Raw genomic sequence first — 15504 nt, 5'->3', positions numbered from 1 at the left:
GAACTTCAATCTTCTATTTTAATGAGTGGTCTTGTGGGATGTTGGAGGAGGGAGGGGGGCAATAAATATTATGGATAACTAGTGATAGAAAAGTTACTCTATGATTCCTTTTAACTACTCACGTAGTTATTATACATTAAAAGACTTTTATAACTTTTCATAATTTCTATTTAATAGTTTTTTAATTTTATTTAAAAATTTAAAATTATTTCAAATAAAATGTACACAAAAACAGACAATCTCTTTAATATATAGGAATAGATTAGATTTAAACTCCACTTATTTAAAAAAATTATGCATATCTTCTTTGCAAGTCCTTTGGTGTGTTATTTTTAAGAGTACTGCATATATAGTTTATAGATTAAAAAAAAAACAGAAAAAAGTGGTGTATACAAGTTTTCAAAATTAAAGGGTGTTCATAGGCAAAAATAAATATAGGTAAAATTTTAAAATTAAACAAAACTTATATATAATTATCATTAATATTGTAATAGGTCAATGTAATTACCTCTGGAAAATAATATACTATGAAGAACTTTTTTAGTATAATTTTAATGTAAAATTAACTTAAATTTTTATTGATAAATAAAAACTACATAAATTTTATATATAGAAATTAATTATATAAATTTACAAATTTAACATTAAAAGATAGTAAAAATAAAAAGTAGATAGTAAAAATAAACAGAAACAAAATATATAAACTTATAACTAGAATTAGAAAAGAACAATAATAAGTAGGACAAAGTCTAAGGGGGATGGGCAGGGGGATTATGTGGTTGATGGTGGTTCATTTACATAGTCTTACATCCATGCATCCCTTAACACCATGTTAGTCCATTATGTAACATTTTATTTTTTTAAAATAAATAAATGAGAATAATTAAAATATATTAGAGCAATATTTTATTAATAAAAATAAAATGGGGGAAATTAATCCGAAGATCTTGGGCTAGCTTTGAACTCAATCCAAAGACTAATTTAAAAGAGAAAAATAGAGAGGGAGTTAGGTCATTATACATCTTTTGAAACATAGAGTGGTTGGAAGAGGAGACTTAGAGGAAATCACTGAGGAAGGCATGAATTAGTAGCAAGAGCTACCAAAGGAGCATCGTTCTACAAGAATCATTATTCTTGGTAGGAGAGGATTAAGTATGTTGAATCCTTGAGCATATACAAGAGATAAGGGTAGAGGGGTGATTCCTAAGCCTCGTAAGTAGATGAATGTAATATGTGTGATTGTTTATGAATTAGTTGTTGATTTCCTTTATATTATATGAGTTAAGATGTTGCTTTCATGTTAGATTGAATTGTTTGTGAAGGATTGATGAGTTTGTAGACTAGGGTATTATGTGTATAAATTCGAGAATCTTGATTGATTGGATGAGTTATGCATGTTCTAGTGGTATAGTAATGTGGATTGAGTAAAGATAGATTAATTGACCAATTGAATGATAATTGAGAATAATGGATATGGATAAGTATGTGTGTCACAAATTGTGAATTTGCGATGTGCAAGTTTTGTAATTGTGTCGAGTGTGAGAATGGTCACGCTAAGCGTGGGGCTACCAGAGAGGTCCTAAACCTCTTGGTGTTGAGTGTGAAGTGTTGCCAAGTCCCAAACCTTGTCATGCCAGGTGTAGGTGATCCCATGCTGAATGTGAGTTTGGCAAAAAGACTCCTGACTTCTCCACATCGAATGTGAATCCATTCTCACCAAGCTCCACACCTTTTTCCTTATCGAGATGCTTTATTTTAAGAATTAAACTAATAAATTAGGAACCATAAAGAGAAATTTATATTGTATACTAAGAAAAGGAATTAATGAGTAATGGTGTGTAAAATTATGAAACTTAATATGCTAATACTTATGATGATGTATGAAGAGTACTATTGATTGTTGAGATACCATTGAATGCTATGATGAATTCTTTGATGATGTATATTATGAAAATATTGATAATAAAATGTAATGAATAAGTCCAGTGCTATGAACTAACACTTGAGGAGTTGAGTATGCATATTGTATTATTGTGATGTGTGTATTGAGTCCATGCATACATGTTTTGTTTGTGGAATAGTGTGAGTCTATGTGGATGGATAACATAGGTCATCTACTTTGTGCCCATGAATGTTATGGTGGGGAAACCTCTTACAAGAATGAAAGAATATCATTATCAACTATAACATTTTGACAGGACCTTGATAGACATCACCTGGTTAAGCTAGTTTGTGGGGATCATTATTGATGGGTAGTCCCTACATTATTCGATGGGATGATCATGTTTCATTACTCATAGACTATTTTGTATTCTCGATAATGATGAGAAGATTGGTACCACGTGCATATAGAATTAGGAATACTCATTACACGAGTCTTTTTGGTAATTGATATATGTTGTATGACTTGTTGGTTATGAATGATGAATGAATGTATGAAGATAGTTATTGTCGATGTAAGGAATGATGTTTATATGAGTGAGACGTGATTGATGTTATAGATGTATGTGTGTCTATCTTTATGACTTATATATGTTGTTTGTGGATGAAATGTATTCTCACTTCTTATATTTGTATGTTTTTTGTTTGGGTTGGATACTATTTGCAAGATTAGAACAGGTATAGGGAGGATGTGTTTGATGAGGGTGAAACATAAAGGGAGATTTTTGCTTTGATAGAATGACATTGAAGAAGAGCGTTATTATTAGTAATTATTACAATTATTATTGAGTTTCTGTTACATTATAATTCCTTGTTGGTATTTTATTAAAGGAAAAAATACATTTTTTGTCCCTTATATTATTTTTTAGTGTCAATTTAGTCATACTTTAATTAATTGAATCAATTTAGTCTCATATTTTTAAAATGTATTTCAATGTTTGACCTTTCGTTTCTTTTGTTTAAATATTTAATAGATTTGACACGTGTCATAATACATGGCATGATGACATGGCACGTGTCATGCTATCATGCCACGTGTCATGCTATCATGCCATGTGTCATGATGTCATGTCACGTGGCATGACACATGTCACATCCGTTAAGTATTTAAATAGAGGAAACGGAAGGTTAAACATTGAGATACATTTTAAAGATATGAGACTAAATTGATTTAATTAATTAAAATAGGACTAAATTGACACTAATAAATAATATAAGAAATGAAAAGTATATTTTTGTCATTATTAAATTAGCACTTCTTGTATTTGTATGCTTTTATATATTCAAATAATATTTTATATGTTTTCTTTATTTAATGAAGTTATAATTAAAATATTGTTAATGAGAAGAATTTTTTTATTATTTTCTTTGTTTTATAAAATTATTATATTATAATTATATATTTATTTATGTGAGAGGTATCACACATTTCTTTGCCTCTATAAAAGATGTCCAGCAAAGATGCGTATTAGCATATTAGTAGAGGTGTTGAAGAGTCAACATTTGATGATTACGAGGAACATGATTCAAGTTGATTAAAGGAATAAATAATGAAGATTACTACATCCTCCAACCCAAAAATTCGAAACACGTTCAGAATGTTTAAAATATGACTTAAATATGTTTTTAGTCCCTCAAATTTAATACAATTTTGTTTATGATCTTTCAAATTTAAAATTATTATTTTTAATTCCTGTAATTTTAAAAAATCTTGTTTTAGTCTTTTAGGTCACCAATAACATATTTAAAAGTGACTAATTAAGACAATTATGCAATATCAACTGAATTTAATGTGATATTTTTACTAATAGGAACACTAATAGGTAGATTTTATACAATAATATTTGATAAATTTCTTAAGAAAATTTGAATATAGAGACTAAAATAATTTTTTTTGAAATTACAGGGACTAAAATCAACAATTTTAAATTTGATCAAAAATAAATTTATCTTAAATTTGAGTGACTAAAAACATATTTAAACCTTAAAATATTTATACTTTTTAATAAATATATTATAAAATAATTATTTAATTTAATATTTTATAATTTAAAATAATTTTTTAAAATTTCGAAAGAATTTTCTGAATACAATTCGGAAGATCTAGAAATTTTCATATTTTGATAATGAAAGCGTAGACAAGGTCTTGGTAACTGCAAGGTGATTGAGGCAGTTGTCCTCCTATGCCCTAAATAATTTAAGATTTTAAAAAGAATTATATTCTTAAAAAATATTTACTATTAAAAAGAGTGTTAGTAATATATTATATATACACTATTACTAACATGTACATAAAATTAAATAAAAATTAAAATAAATTACACTTTTATCATTCAACAGATATAAGTATTAAATTATCTTTTTCTCTCATGTTAACATATTCAATTATATGATGCCATTTTATTCTTTTTTAAATTTTTCTGCTAATATTACTAAAACATTCTTTACGATAACATTTCTCAAATATATAAGTATTACATTTTTCTCTCCGTTAAATTTATGCTCTCTTAATAAAGATAAATGTATTACACTTTAATAATTTATTTTTTAATGTATATATTTAATTATTATTTTAAATTTAAAAATATTTTTTTTAATTATTATATTTACAAAACTTATTTTAAAATAATTAAATTAAAAATTATATATATATATGATAAATAAAATCAAACACAAGTATTAAAGTAGTATTTAATAGATGTTATCAATATTTTTTTTTATAAATATTTAAATAGACTTGTTCTTACCGGAGATCTGCTATAGAGATGATCCGCCAAGTAAGATCGGTGAGCCTCCTTCGCTGGTACGTTGGTGTTCCAAGATGGGGGTGGTACTTGCAAAAGAGACTCCGATGCTAAAGTTAGGATTTGTATGAGTATGAGTCTCGTATAAGTAATGCACGTACCTTGGTGTGGATTAGAGTTTCGTTGGGCCTTGGGCCTGAGATCAGTTATAATCTGATTAGATAACGGATCTCGCCTAGACCGAGATCTCCCAGCGTATGTCCGAGGTCGTCTTGCACTATGATACCGAGCTCGAGCTCGGCATAGCGGTACAGATAGTACAAGACTAGTATTTTTCTTACATAATATTAAATATTATATTTATTTATTAAATATAACATATGAGTATTAACGTAGTTAATATTTAATTTTTATTATTAATATAGTATATTTTTTTATCAATATCTAAATAATTAAATTAATATTTTCTTTTCTAGTGTTTAATTTTTATATTGATTATATTTGATAAATGTAATTCTATGGCATGTATATAAAACAAATTTTTAAATAAATTTTTTTATATTAAAATTTATAATTAAATAAAAATAATTATTTTAATTTATGTATATAATTAATTTTAAATGTCTGTATAACTTGTATAACATCATTTTTTTGTGTCTCTCTCTATCATATAAGTTGATGTACAATTTTGTTGTACTTCTATCATTACTTTTTTTTTAATTATGAAATTTTAATCATTTTAAGAAAAATACACAATTTTAGTTCATCCATTAATTGTATGTGTGTGATACATGTATGATAACTTATATAATATCACTTTTTTTTATATCTGTATCTCTCTATCATATAAGTTGATGTACAATTTTGTTGTACTTCTATCATTACTTTTTTTTAATTATGAAATTTTGATCATCCTAATTTTTAAAAAAATACGCACTTTTAGTTCATCCATTAATTAACTATTAGTTAACATTGACTAGATATATTGAGCTCGACATGGCACTTTTAATGTTAATATGAACTGATGATGTAATACTTAGGTAGTGATATAGTAACTCATGTGGCATTGATAGAAACTATTAACATTGTTGCTTGTATGATTAAAAGTAATCCTTAAAAACCTCATTGAAAAAACTCTTAAAATTGTCATCATTAAAGAAATAATTTTTAAAAGCACAGCCATACAACATAATTATTCTCATTTATATATAGAAAATTATTTATTCTTATATTGTAAAATTGAATTTTTATTTTTAAGGGAGTGTATTTTAAGCATGGTGATTTTTTTAAAAATAGAGTATTTTAAGAATGACTATTTTGGTAAATTGCATTAACCTTCCTTAGAGTTCGCCCAAATGACACAAATTACCTCTCTATAGTTCTTTTTAAAAGAAACTCCCAAATGTTAATTCTATTTAAGTTCTTAAATTATAAATAAAACTAAAAAATTACCCAAGTAAAAAATTAAAAAAATCTTTTATATGCATGACTTTTATCCTATGTTTATTAATAGATTGCATCTTCGTTACTATCTTCTTTTTTTTTCATACATTTAAACAATTCTTTTTAGGTCGTCATCTTTTTTATTTATACAAACAAAAATGTAGTTTCATAAAGATTGGATAATTACTCATTTGGTGACTTTGATATTTGACAAAGGAATATACTACTAAAACTTTTAAAGTTCTATCCTTAATTAATAGATTTAGAATTATTTAAGTTACTTAAACTTAACTGTGAGTAATTAATATATCATTGATAAGATTTTATATGTGAATAATTAAACATTTGTTCCTTTGTTCAAAATGACATTTCTTTTATATTTGTATTATATCACAATATAATAAAATTAAGAGCAAAAATACGCACCTATATGACCCCATGCACTTTTTCAACCGTAAAAAAAAGTTCAAATAATAAAAGAGAATGCATTTTAATATTTAAATGAACTAACATTATAAAAAAGGGTGATATATGAAAGCTAAATTAAAAAAATAAAAGAAATAAGTATCAACAAAAAAAACTAGAAAAAAAAGTCGATGTCATTTTGACAAATATCAATAAAAGTTATAGTAATTTTTCGCTTTATTATTCTTCAGGTCACATGATTTATCTTACATTAAGTGTCATGATTTTTTACTTATATAATTTGATCCCGTAAAATACTATAACTTAATTTAATTTGGTTAATCTCAATTCAAATTTAAATTAAAATTTAAAATTTTTATTTTTGACATATAGTATATTAAATTAAAAATATCTATTTTAAATAATAAATAAAGCTTTAAGATTAGAATATTAGTAAACCCTAATTTCAATTTAATTCTCACATACTAAATCAAATTAATATACATAAAATTATATATCTTAACAAATAATTTATTTTCATGATTTTTTTTGTAACTCCCACCCAATAAAATAAAATATTCACGATTGTTAAAAAAAAATTTATATATGTACACAGTTTATTTTGAAATTTGTTTAAACTTATGATTAATAAAATCGAGAATTGTGCAATGCATTGAAACTTACTAGCTAAATGATAACTTGCTAGTTTCATGCATTCCAGATCTCTTTAATCTATAATTTTAAACAAATTGATTTGTGGTTAAATTAATTGCTATTTTCTACTTTATGCTTTAAGATTTTCTCAATTCATCAAAATGAGTTCAAACATGGCAAGGGATCAATGAAAAAGCTGAACTGATTAATTATAAGCATCGATCTCATGTGAAGCCATAATATTAATTTAGAAATTTCAGATAAAAAAAATTAGCAAGTCACATGAAAAACTTAATAATTAATAATCTAAGATCAAATCTTTCACACAATGCCATATGTTATGGGTGTTATCTCCTGTCAGAATTAGAGATCCATAGATAATAAGCATAGTTCTATGCTTTTTGTGCTTGATCTAATCATTGTGAAAGAAAAGTTGGCAAATCTTACACATGATAAATTAAACACGAACTAAAAATACCTTAATATAGTCAAACATAAAGCTGTACTTACATCAAGAGAGGGCATAGATTGTACTCCAGAAAAAAAAAAAAAAAAAAAAAAAATTCAAAGACAAGTATAGATGAATTGAACCAATTAATGTGGCTTTGTACACAGTAACAGATTTGGGAAGTCGCATTAATATTTTATTTCTGTAATGTATCAACTGCTTCCAAAGATGTATAAATATCCAAAACAAAAGGGATAATATAGCATCATCAGGATTAACAAAAACACGTTTCATACATAACCAATAACAACATATATATATATATATATAAAGCTCAACACCTGTTCTCGATTCTTAACCCACCCGATGTGGCCCTTCTTCCTTCTTCAACCAAGGCGGCACGTGCCATAACGATTCTGTTGGGAACCAAAGGAGCATCGAATGCTGAGCAATCGATCCAATCCTTCAAGAGCTCCTCTTGCCCCCATATTTCAGGAATCCAAACCCTTCCAGCAACTTCGATTCTATGCCTCTTCAGCCTCTCACGTCCACTATCCTCATCCAATGCTTCAACTTTTGATGGGGTTGGTCCAAGTGTCTTGGTCTTGGTGTTACTATCTTTGATGCTATGGTCTTTGTGTTCTTGCTCCATGATTTTGTTGGCTTTGGGGTGGTGGGGTTTGTTGAGTTTGGAAGGTTGAGGAGAAATAATCTGGGTGTTATGGTGAGATTGGTGAGCCATGGAAGGGGTTTTGAAAATTAGCATAGGATATAGGAGAGTGTTGCTTTGGTGATTCTGAGTGCTACTTGTGTGTTGCAATCTTTTTGTGTGGAAAGAAAAGCAATGGGTGGGAAATTAGTTCACACGTCACCCACTTGGAGACTTCATTTGTATGGTAAGTGACAAAGGTACGTGTCTTGTTTCTTTGAGGTCGGATTCTAATAATGTGTGGCTTAGTTAGTGTAGTGAGTTTCTGCTTGCAAAGTACACAAATTAACCAACGGAGAAAAATAATATAAGGGGACTTCTTTTTCACTATATTATTAGGGTAAAATATTTACATGTTTTATGTTTTGTAAATGAGTAATTTTTAGGAAATTTTTTTTAAGTATTTTAGTGAGATTTTACTTCTTAATTATATACATTTTTTCATTTACAAAACTAAAACAAATTTGAAATCTTCGAAACTGTTATAAGATTTGTTTTGAGATATAAGAGATTACATAATATTTTAAAGTTTAATTTTTTATTTATATTAAAATAATGTTTGATTAACAAAAATGTACCTCACAAACATAGATTAATTCTTGAAATACTGAATGTATTATATATGTATATGAAAATAAATAAAAATAAAAGGTATAGTAACATTGAGAGAGAGAAAAAAAAAATTAAAGAGAGTTTATGATGAAAGATTGATATAGAAGAGAGTGGAAGGGATGAGGTCAGCATTCCTTGGATGGATTTTTTTAAGGATTGTGAGGTTGATGTTGATCTAAAGAATAGTATTCACTATTCTTGGTTTTCAATTCAATCAACCAGGACGCAGGATTTGATTTGTGGTAGGGCAATATTATTAATGTGCTCAAGGTAAGTTTGAAAAAAGTAAATAAATACTTTATTATCACGTATTAATTATATGGAAAATAGACTTTTTCTTTAGATTTTTTTCCTTGTTAGTATTTTTGCTCAGTATTAGTTGTAGTTGTTAAATTCGAGTAAGATGGGTCAGTTTCACTTGATGAATTACCTAGCTAATAGCTTGGACAATATGTGAGATCAATATTATTAGAGATTCATTTTGATATGTTCTCATTCTAAAGTTTTTTATATTATTTTAAATAATTATTATAAAAGTTAATATTTTTAAATACAATATAATTTATAACTAAATTATAGTATAAAAAAGTTTATACCGTAAATATATTCTACTTAAATCCATATAGTTAACAATTAATATATGTAATTTGATTTATAATTGGATAAACTTGGCTTGGTCGAAAAACTCGATCGGATCATACATTAAAAAAAATCTGAATCTACTTGATTTTACTTATAATTAATAAAATTAAAAAAAATAAAGTTTAAGAAAATGACTAAAACTAATTAATTAAATAACAACAAAAATAATTTTCAAATTTATTTTATGAATAAATAGAGCCTAGATTTGACTCCTTATATATATCTAACTATATAATTTACTAGTATTTGAATATCGGTAATATACAAGATAATTTTTGTATATATAACAAAATTATAATACGTAAATAATATTTTGAATAAATTACACTTCACTACTTTAAGATTCATTTAAATGACACTAGACTTTAAATTTATTCTGATATATTATTCCATCTCATTTGTATCAATTAAGTTATAAAATTTTAAGTAAATACTAACATAATATTTTAATTAACCAAAGATAATAGATTAACATTAACAATATCAAATATTTTACTTTCACCTTATTTACTCTTCTTTTACCGTATGAAGTGGGTTTCTTTTGGGGTTTTTTTTTTGTATTATTAGTAAGCTAGTCAAATTAAAACTTATTAGCTCAGTAGCATGCTATTTTTTAGCATTTCTGTTGTTGAATTTTTTTTTCGTACTATTAGCACGTTATGGATTTTGATACCCATTCTTTTTTCATGTAAAGTATACTAATAGAATAAACAGTTTTTTATTTCACGTAATATGAATCACAATAGTTAGTGAATGACAACAAAAGGAGGATGATAGAAATTTGGCACCTAATTAAGATGAAACATTGGAAATGAATTTTTTATCATTGAATGTTTTAGAGAATAGAGTGCATGTTTGTTTTATCATTTAAAAAAGTTAAACGTAGGTTCAACTCAATCCATTTACATTCATATTTTTCGTTTGAGTGTATGAGAATGTGTGTGGATAAGTATTCAAACACACCCAGACAAATTAATTTAGATTTTAAGGTATCATATGCCATATCATACATGAACCACCAAAGTAAATTACTTTAGTAGGGCCAGAAATTAAAATGTCTAAATACTAATGAAAAAGATCGAATAAATAAAAGTCAAAAAATATATATAATGATTTATGATAATATACTATTTTATTATGATTTATGAAAATATATAATACTGGTATAATCTAGAAGGACATATTTTAACCTTTTCTTTTAAAAGGTCAAAGAAAGAAAGTTTTATTAAATGACTCCATAAATGGTACAAGTAGTGTCATCTTGGGTATTACAAAAGTTGCAAGAGATTAAAAAAAAAACTCCTAATCAAAATATGCAAGCATAACCAACAAATAAAAGTTACATGAATTAAATTGGTCTTTAATTTAGAAGTTGTGAATGTTTAATTAAACTTCCTTAAGTTTTTTATGAGCTACTTCGAATGGAGTAAGGTATAATATTATAGTAAGTTTGTAATTTAATTTCGTATGAATAAACTTAAGGTAGTGTAGGATAAATTACTCAACTATTTTTAATTTTGCATATAAAAGCTATATTATAATTAAAATTTATAAAGAATAAATATTTTGATATCATATAAATTATATTTAATTTTATGATAAATTATTTATATTATAATATAAAATTATTTTAACAATCGATCATTTATTTTACAAATATTGAAATTTAGTCTAGAAATAAAAATGAGAATGATATAAGTTAATAAAAAAATTTATACTATCAAAGAAAAACAACTAAAAATATTATCACTCAAAATAATTATTTTAATTTATATAGAGAGATTTAAAACTAATAATTTCTTTTAAAATAATATTTAAGTTCAATTTTAAAAAAATAAAAATGATAATTTTTTTCATGATTAAAATATTTTGCTTATAGATAATAACCATTCTAATGTAATAATATATTGGACAAATCCTAAACACTTAAATCAATTTTGGTTCATGTAGTTTTGTGATAGTGTAATTTTGGTCTCCAAAATTTTTTTATTACACATTCGGTTCTCACATTTTTTATTGAGTAATGTTAGTTCATCATTTATATGTGTGATTATTTTTTTTAACAAAAATTACTTACATGTCATGTTAGTGATGACATGACACCAATATATTGACATGACAATAATCTAACATATATGCTACCGTGACACTGGTCCTAAATCCTAAATATATATTGACGCAACACGAATTTGTTAACGAGACATCAAAGATGATAATTGTACAACTTTTTATTTTTATTTTTATAAAGATAGGAAATATTATAAAGATGGTCGCAATGAGGATTGAACCTAGGTCCTCATGCTTCTAACTATTCTAATCCCTCCCCATCCAACCACTAAACTAACCCTACTAATCAGATAATTATATGACTATGATACTTTATGTATAAAAATTGTTTGATCATAATATATTAGGAAACAAAATTGTAAATTTAATTTTGTCTTCTTTATTTGTATATTTTTATTAATTTTTAAAAAAACTATCTAATTGGAAAATTTAAATTTTAAATAATATACATAAATAAATAATAAAAATGCAAAAAAAAAGGAAGAGAAAAAAAAGAAAATGGAAATGAAAAAAATAAAACTTTGACAAAGCAACATAGTCATAAGTCGTGACATCGAACACTTAATTTGTCTATTTTTAAAAAAAAATGTTAAAAATATCAAAATAAAAAATATATAAAAATTGATCTTTTGTAAACATGTGAGACTTCAACTTTAGTTCATCATCACACTTAAACCATAAAGTCAACATCATAAAACCTCATCTTCAATAATGTAGAAGCCAAAAATCATAAACAAAGTCTCATTAAATTCTATCATTGGGATCACTTAAATTGATATATAGGAGTCCAACATCAACATTAGTTTTATACCATCACTCAAACCAAGCACCATAGTCATTATATTTTCTTCTGTCAACCAATAACCTCACGACTAGCACCTTATATTTAGCATGAGTCCTAAATTAAGAGCACACCAAATATAATACCTCGTTTTTGATAAAATATTATATATATATATATATATATATATATAATTAATTAGTTAATCATATTAGTATTTTTATTTTAACTAATAAGAGCTAATTAATATTTATTTTAATTATTTGATATATTTTACATTATAATAGAAGATGTTTTAATTAAGGTTTTATTTTAATATTTTATTTAATTAATTGAGGAGAAAGGAATTAGTGATTTGGTTAAACATTTTTATCTATGGAGTTAAAGGGGCCGGGGTTAAATTTTAAAGAGAATGTTTTTTCCTAATCAATTTTCACGCTTATTTTATTTTGATGTACTTGTTTGTGCTATAGTACCTTGGAGTCAATCATCCATCTTTTTTTTGCTCAATAAGATAAGGGAGGAGTGAGAAACCTCGTTTTAAGTGTGAGATTGTACGATGGGTAGTGAATTGACCTCTAATCCTGTCTCTGTTGTTTGTCCATGTATGAAGGGTTTTCCCCAAATGTATCTTTATTTTCTTTGCTTCTCTTTGTATGTTATAATCGATGTAAATTATATGTATGTGTTAGAAATTTTCAAAATTGGATTGTAAATTTATGTTTTGATATTCTTATGAGTTCTTGTGGAAACTCTAAAATAATACATTGGGGTTGTATGAGGAGATTGTTTGAGTATGTAATTATATGCATAAATTATGTTGTTTAGAATGTTTATTACATGGTTTGGAATGCTTCTACGAATTGAATTGTGTATTTTGGTGAATTGGTGTGTGACATAATTTTTTCATTTTTTTGTTATGTGTGTTGTTTTTATATGGTGTTGGGTGCCACTTAAGGCACACCGAACGTCGTCGAGATCGAGAGCAAATTTTGCTTTCAGGGTTTCTTATGTCGGGCAAGGAAGCTCCATGGGATTCCCTGTGACGATTTCATTGGGTGTGAGTTAACCCTCACCAGATGTTAATGCTATAGTGGCTCTCTGTTGTGCTTTTGTTGGGCATGAGCTCGGACACATCGAGCATGATTCAAATAGAGACCACTATGGTCCTTTAGAGGTGTTGCACCAGGCACAGGACATATGCTGCCTAACACCCTTTTGTCTGCAAATGTTGTTTGATGTTCCCTAGATTGCATGATATTTTTCTTGTTATGAAGTTGAGTCGTACATGAACCTATATACGTGTGTGTATACGAAGAATATGATATGATGAGATTTGTTATATGTGAATTATGAGATCATGTGAAGTCATGCATAGAACCTATTTGACATGCATCATATGCATAAAAATGTTTTCTTAAAGGTACGATATGGAATACATTACTAGGGAAAACCCCCTTGTGTAAAAGCTTAGGGATCAATAATTAGGAATAACTTTTTTTTGAAAGTCTCAATCCTACTTTCGTGTGCATAGTGATGGAATCATGCCTAGGAGGGCAAGAAGTGACACATTGAAGGATCTAAGAGGAATGGGCTAGACATGAAGATTTGGGCCAGTCAAAGCCCAATGGCCCGATGGGCTTGGAAGGCCCAAGTTGCTCCTCACATGGGTCATACCTTGAGATATCCATTTTCTTCTATTTTGTATATATAATATTAGTATAGGTTTCATATATTTTGGTCTGTATTTTGGACCAAATGAAGTAGCATTTTTGGGCCTCATGGGCCTTTGAGCTTTTGGTACCCAATATTAGGCTCATTTTGATTCTTGTAATTTTTCCTTTCCATTGTATTTAATTGGTCATTGTATTTAGGCCATTAGAATAGGAATTTAAAGGGAATAAGTAATAGGCATGAATCATAGAATTGTAATTACATTTAAGAGTAATTAGAGTTGCATTTGAGTCGCATTTTTTGTGCCAAGGGTGGCTGCACATGTGACTAATCAAATATACCCTAAATTACTCTCAAATGTAATTAAGAGTTCTAGAAGGGGGGCTGCACATGGCTGGACAAGTGGGACGTCCAAATTTGAATTTGAATTCAAAATTGGCGCCACTTTGAGCACATGGTGGTGGCACCACTTTCTCTTGATCCAAGGCCTATAAATACTTCTTTCCCTCCTTGTGTAGGAACTTTGATCATATATGAGAATTTTCTGAATATTCTTCAGCCATTCCCTCCCAAAGTCAGCAAAGTTCTAAGCCTTAGCATTAGGAATTCCTTCCTTCTAAGCTTGGCCGTAAGCTTTCTTTTGGTTTCCTTGCTTGGATGCTTCCATCTTAGCCTATGAATCCTTCTCTTCTTGTCTTCAACTCAAGAGTTCTATCCGGAGTTCATCATCAAGGAAGAAGATTCGTGAGCTTGGAGAAGGAAAAGGAAGAAAGATCTTTCACTTCACTTGCCTACTCCATCACATAGGATGTATCTTGCACAACTTAGTTATCCTTACCAAACCCTAGTAATATGTCTTTATAGTGAGAGTAAGTAGAGGGTGTGACATGTCATGTACTCCTAGGTTACTCTATGTATATTGCTAGCAATAATGCACAAGTGTGATGTTTTTACTGGCATCACATGGATTTTAACATATAGTTTGTGTCCATTGCATAATGTATTATAATGTATCTATTATTGTTTATTATGACTGAACAATCATGATGATAATATTTATGTGTATGTTATATCTTGTTGTATGTCTTGTTTGTTTTTGTCTATCCAATTTGCATTCCTACACTATGAAACATAGTGAGATACTTCTCACTTCCTTTTTCTTTTGTCTTGTTTTCCTTTGGTTGTTATATAGGTAATCATTAACATGAGACTGGTGACGTTGGTGATGAGATTTAAACTTTAGTGTTGGATTTGTTCTAATAGGACATGTAACATCATAACTTAATTGAGACTAGTTATGATTTGTTTCTTGTTATTGAATTTGAGAACTTTGATTTTAATTCCTTTGTAATTTTGTTATTCCATCGAGTTTAGTTTACATTAA

Source organism: Cajanus cajan, chromosome 7 (genome assembly GCF_000230855.2).
Source record: "Cajanus cajan strain Asha chromosome 7, NIPB_CcT2T_4, whole genome shotgun sequence".
Taxonomy (NCBI): Eukaryota; Viridiplantae; Streptophyta; class Magnoliopsida; order Fabales; family Fabaceae; genus Cajanus; species Cajanus cajan.
Note: the sequence above shows the minus strand (reverse complement) of the source record.